The sequence below is a fragment of the Sylvia atricapilla genome, chromosome 4, assembly GCF_009819655.1.
Source record: "Sylvia atricapilla isolate bSylAtr1 chromosome 4, bSylAtr1.pri, whole genome shotgun sequence".
NCBI classification, from domain to species: Eukaryota; Metazoa; Chordata; class Aves; order Passeriformes; family Sylviidae; genus Sylvia; species Sylvia atricapilla.
This window is the reverse complement of record NC_089143.1, coordinates 14,342,535-14,349,350: the sequence shown is the minus strand read 5'-3', so window position 1 is coordinate 14,349,350 and position 6,816 is coordinate 14,342,535.

Below are 6,816 nucleotides of genomic sequence, written 5' to 3'. Positions count from 1 at the left end.
AGGGAAGGGCCAAGATGGTAGATTGGTACAAATAAACTTCTTTCTTTGTATACACCAGATCTTTACACAGGATTCTAGAACATGAGACTAGGATGAAGTGAAAATACTGTTTCCAGAGAAAAGACAGAGAATGTTAGGGTTAGGCTTAAGTTAACCTAACAATCTGGGCAAAGAAAATGCCAAGTATTATCTTATGTGATACCTGCAATAGTAATTCATAATGTTAGTGGCTTTACACTTTTTTTCTACTTTGTCAGGTTTTTCCTGTTCTGTGCAAAATGATGAAATTCTGCCTCTGAGGTTTGTATTTTTTTTTAAAGTAAATTGTGGAGAGTTTTTTAATATAAAGAGCGAGAGTCTCTCTGACATGTCAGGTCCATCTTGTCCCATTCAGATGAGATTTTTTGGTTTTCATTAAATAATGAATTTTGTATTTGTATATCCTTGTTTATCCTTGTTATCTTTGTATATACTTGTTTTTTCCTGGTTTAAAACCTTGAACTGTAATTCTCACAGTTATTTTGTGTTTTCAACTCAAGGCTACTCTTCTTCTTGCTGGGCAGTTCTGAACATTATTATAAAAATCTTGGTTCAGGTATTTTTTTTTGTTTTATTTTATAAAGAAAAATATCACCTTCTTTTTCAGCAGCACAAACACATGCAATGTAAAATGTCATAGAAGAATTAGCCCTTAAAAGATAAGAGATCTTTTGTTCACAAGTTCCAAACAATTTAATAAAAAAAATATTTGGAGTTGAACTGCCATTTTTAGTTCGCTTTTTGTATAATTTACTGTAGATCTTTCAGATAACTGGCCCAGATAACTGGGCACAACCCAATGAAATGAGTATGTTCTTGATGCAAATGTAAGCCATCTTTTCAGTTTTCTCTAGATGAAAGTTTTGTTCCTTCTTAGAAAACACCATGGTGAGATTTTCAAATGACAAGTGCAGGATAAATACTCTCTCCTGACTTCACTTCAGACATTTAAACAGAGATGGTTACTGATACTGCTCAGGAAATTTTTCCAATGCAAACTGGTCAGTGCTGTGCACTCTGCTTTTAGTGGGACCGGGCCATTCAAAGGCAGGGCTATTATGGAACAGAAATGCTCTTTCAACATTCAGTGTTTTATTAGGATTTCAGTGGGGATTAATGCTATGCATTTAAGCTTTTTATTTCCTCTGTAATGTAATATATTCTAAATTTTCACTAGCCCACTTAATTTGTGAGTTTTCAGGCTGTGAGATCAGTTAGATCTAAAAAGGGAAGTTCATAGCATTTAAGAAGTACACCACTCATTCTTTTCAGCTTAAAACTCTCAGGGCAAGGCAACTGCCCTGCCTTAAGGAACAGCACCCAGTGCTATAGTTTGTGGTTTACTGCAAACTCTCTCCACTAACTCTCTATAGGTGTTACATCTGCCTCAAACCTTCAAGTTCAGAAGCTGTTACCAACATACAAGATGACCCGTAAGATCCCTGCAACCCAACCCATCCTGTGATTCTATGAACCTTATATTTTGGATCATGCAGGTAACAGTTTCTTGAGCTTGTCTCTTTTTACAGATTACAGAGATATCAAGATTGTGTAGAAGAGACTTGCTCTGCAGGGATATTGAAACTTTCAGTATTGAAATATCACAGACACTGATTCCAGGGGAAGGGGAACACTGCTGGTGTTAGCACAGATAATCCCACTGGGAGAACATCTTAGGAACCAAATACTCTTCGGAGTCTCTAGTCATTTTAGTTCTGAAGATATTCTCTGAAATTACTGCAGCATAAACATGAAAGCAGATGCTAAAACATTAGGAGAAGCTTACCCATTGCTACAAGATGTGCATTGCTTACCCATTGCTACAAGATGTGCATTGCAACTCCTTCATGCAGCGAGCAGTTTCCTTTATGGTTGTTTTCTAGTTATATCAGTAAGGCCTGAAAGGTATTTTGATTCCTGTATTCCAAGAACATGAAATAAAGAAATGCATCAGGGGCACTGTTAGTCGTTTCCTAATGGATAAGAGACAGAAGATACTCATATTCTTTTTCCTCTCCATATTTGAAAAGCTTCAGATCTTAGATGCTTATTTTAGTAAGAAATTAAAAACCTGAAGCTCTCGTTACTCTCTGTTGACTCTAAAGGGGTTAAGAGTTGACTGTCTCTGATTTAGACATTTAGTTCAGCCCTTCCGTGCATTTCCTATTAACTACTATGAACAGTTTAGAAAGAACCTCTCAAACTCACTAAGTAGAAGAAAAAAATATGACCTGTTCTATACAAGTCATATCAGAAAGCTGAAAAAGTTCAGTGAATACAGAACCTTTTCATCCTACCCTAAAGAAAACTCTCACCATTTCATAATGGGCTGATAAAGGAATTAAAAAAAGTCCAGATGCAAGGAAGATCATGAAAACTTGTTCAACTCCAATGCTCAAGGAAGCTTAGCACATTGCACAGGATCTTGCAAGTACTCAACCTGCAAAGCAAGCAGGAACAGAAATGAACTATGTGTACTCTTTCTGAAAATGTAAGAAATGTAAGCAATGGAGGAAATTTCACTTTTTTTTTTTTTTTTTTTTTTTTTTAATATGGCTGTTTGTACCAGGTCATAACACCAAATGCCCAGTGTTGTGTTCTGATAATAGGACAATGACTTGTATCCAATGACCTTGTAACTGAGGATGCAGTCTCTGATGCTTTCTCTCTATTACCCAATTCAAAACATATAAAAATTGAGGCAAAGAAAAAAAAATTTGTTATTTGATTTTCTCAGCAGTGGTTTCCATGTGTCCTTCAACTTTCTGGATAATTTGAGACCAGCTTTCTCTGCCTCTGCAAAATGATCTTATTTCTTAAAGTCTGTGTCACTCACAGTACCTGGCAGCACAATGCCACAGATCTAGAGAGCTCCTGTTTACAGGATGTGCAACTTGCCTGCAGAAATTCCAGGAAACAGTCTGCTTGCTGTGACCTCAGAGCAGCCATTTCAATTTGCCACAAACCATCTGACAATAGAATTGTATTTACATGGTACACATGTTCACTAGGCTTTTTATTACTCTCTGTTAGTCACAGATCAGGAGAATATAATCTCCTACTCACTAGAATTCTGATCTCTGAGTGATTGTTCATTCCACTTTTCAATCAACAGCTTCTAAAACTATCACAACCACACTTAAAGTAAAAGCTTTGCCACTTTCTTCTTGCTTCTTCGAAAGGTCATAAATAGTCTTTGTTCTTATCCCAAATATTGTCTTAAAGGAACAAATGATTTCCATTGTAAATAATTAATCTGACAGCATTTTTCTGACCATGCTCATTCAGGTAAAGAACAACTCTATGTATTATGAACTAAGCCTTTATTTAGACAAATATATATCTACTGAAAGTTACTACTCACATTAAAAAAATATTCTGAAAATTACTACTCACATTATTTTTAATGCAACAGTTACTTTATATAGACACTATAGACAAACACATTATAGAGAAAATTAAAGCTGATCCCCAGAATCCCTCTACCAGCCTGAATAAGCAGACTCTATCCTGACAGTTCCTGTTACATGTGAGTAGGAACTATTTTCTTTGATCAAAACCATAGCCAGACATGTCCCAGGAGGCACCCTTCAGTACTTCCTGCACTCATGAGAATGTGTTAAATGACTCTGTCCAAATGATTTTTTTAAAAAAATGTGATTCTTATTCTCATTTTTTTTCACACACTTGATCCATATGATTGTTATAAGATAAAAAGTAGTAATGTGCAGTAGTGACTCTCATCACCTCCTGATTGTGATTTCCTTGTTTCCTGTCTAGCAGGAAGGGAGGGAATAAGACACAAAGCACTGACTGTCTCTGCTTAGGTAATGGCAGATTTAGAGATTTGTTGAGATGCAGGGAAAGTGAAAGAAATAGTATGTACATACTGGGATCTTAATTTTTTTTTAATTTGGTAAAATGCTCTGTTCTGCATTCCCTCTAAGACAGCTTTTTTTGGTGAGTCATGTCTATAACTCTCACTTCTGTGTTGAAATTGGTTAGATTCTCACACTGCTTGAAAAGTGAAAAAGCCAGCAATTTATTTTTAATGTATGGGTTTGTTGTGTTAATATTGCTGTTCATTAAACATCATGAATGGTTACACAGATCATTTAAAGACAGTTTGAACTACAGATGAACCCATTATGATTTTACTGTGAATGCCAAATTACCACAATCAAAGTCTTCTTAAAATTTAATAAGATGCCTGGACTTTTACAGTCTGGCAATCAATTTTGGCAGAACCAGTTGTAGTGATGTATGTTCTGAGTAGATCAGATGATAAACTTTGTCACATCATGATCTCCAGGATTGACCCTTGATAGTTCTTAACATATTTCTGATCACCTAAATCTGTAATATAATTCATTTCCATTTTTGTGCTGCTCCAAATGGTCTTTAGCTGTCTAAATATACAACAACCCATTACTTTGTTGTAATCTGACAAGCCAAAATATTCAAGATAGCAAGATCCCTCCCAGCCCCTGCACCACCAGTAAGATTGTGTCCTGGCAAGCTGTTTGGCTCCTACTATAGATTCCAGAAATCAAAGTGCTGCCTGAAATATTTTTTTTCACTCATTCTGCCATTGTTTTCCTTCAGACTCGGCTATCTCCGGATGTGCCTCCAGATCTTGTGTAAACAGATGGAGTCTTTGTTTATTTTTGAAATAAACAGAACCCAACCACAGTCTGCCTGGCCAACATCTTCTAACTGGAATGGCATCTTTGTTCTCATAAAGAACTCAACAATTTGAAAAAGGGATAAGCAAAGCTTCTATGCAGATACAAGACTCAGCTGCAATGAACACTTGGTGAATATTGTGTGTTCCAAGACTACTTTTATATTTGTCTTTGTTCCATAAGTGTTGAAGAAAAAAATCTCCTGCAATGCCTGTGATAATGCTGATGGAAAAAAATCAAATTAGGAAACTTAATTAAAAAGTTCTTTGCAGACCTGCAGCTCTTATTTTGCCCTTCATGACTGCTCCTTCTTTCTTATTGAAAGAGATTTTGTCATTTTTGCAGCATTTTAGACTATTACCAGGTAATTTGCTCATTTGAGGGTTATCTAGACTCATGGTCACTGATAAGAAGATCCTAAGGGCTAATGCTCCTATCAGATAAGGAACATGTTTCACTGACTTCCATTTTCTACATTCCAGTTTTCTTATTGGATTGAGATAACATCTTTGACCCATAGTTTCTTAGTCCATTAACAGCTGGAAATACAGCACCACTTAAAATACTTTGTATAGTTTCCTCTTGAACTAACAACTTTCCTTGCTCAAAACATAAACTTCAGTAATCCAGAAACAACTGAGAAGGGGTTCCTAAACTGATCCTCTTACCCTGGCAAACATAAATCTTACAAAATTCTACCTTGATTTGATATTTTATCAGCACATGAAATCTGAGAACTAGAAAGTTTAATAATTTGGGTGCAGAGATGAATAACTTCACTCATCAAGATAAGATATTAGAATTTTAATTTCAAGCCTGTTCAATAATGAATGTTTCTAATAGACACAAATATTTCTTGGGCAACTTACCAATAATCTGGTGGCCATTGCTTATCTTAATTTGAACTTATTGCCAATTCGTACTTGCATTGTTTTTTAATTAAAAAAAAAGTTACTGTATTAATTTCTGAGTCTTCTTTCCTGTAAGGTGACCTTGTAGCATTTTTATTCTTTTTTTTTTAAGTTCATGCTTTGTTTCTGTTTCCCCCACCAGGTTTCTTTCTCATCTGTTATTATTAGTCTGGCTCATTTTCTGCATCAGTCTTCTCATCTACCCTGAGCATTCACTGTCTGTAGTTTGGAGAGACTGCAAATGGCACCAAAGAGCAGAAAAAATTTATTGTTTTTCCTTTATTCTATTGTTCGAACCTGCTTGAGAGTTATTGTAGGGCTGGCTGAATGTATATATTGGAAAGAACTGTTGGCATTAAACAACTCTGAAGATCAGTTCCTCTCCCTTTTGGTGCTCAGATAAATCAGTGTGATGATTAAGGCTAGGTGAATGATAAAATTGCTAACAGGGAAGGCAACTCAAAGCAGTTAATACACATTAATAAAAGGGAACAAAAGCTTTCTGCTCTGAAGATCAATGGAAGAATGCAGGACAGGACTCAAAAGCCTCTCAGGTTGTCCATACAGCAAAGAACACTCAGAAAATTCGACCAAGACTGTAGGAGTCCATTAATACTCATCAGGATTCGTGACAGAAAGTAACATAAATGGCTGAACTCTGAAGGCTCCGAGGCCAGTTTGCTCCCTGCAGAAAGATAAACTTAGGCACTTGTGGGAAATGCTATTGCAACACTCTATCAACAATGAAGCATGTACCAGTGCCGGACCTCCTTCGGGGATGGCGCTTGTACTTAGAGCGGACCTCGAAACAAAGGAGCTTTAACTTTTGGTCTCACTCTCAGGGTGTCCCCATGCCCTGAGCACCGGGAACACGTGCTCCCGTGAATCCCCTACAGCCATGGGGCACCAAGGCAGTGCTCACCAGGCTGCTCATCTGCCACGGTGATGCCTCTGTCCAGACAGTGCTGGGTCCAGCATCCACGGCAATCACACAGGACAGAAGTGGCACCAGCTCTGAGGTTCTCCTCATGTCTCCTCGGTTCCTCTTGGCTGGCAACAATGCGGAGATTTTGGATATAGCTCTTTGTAATCTTTAGCAGCTGATAGTGATCAGTGTCTCTCCATTCTGTCTCACCTCTGTGAGTCATCAGGATTTCTTCCTTGCTCCTTTTCTTCAGAAC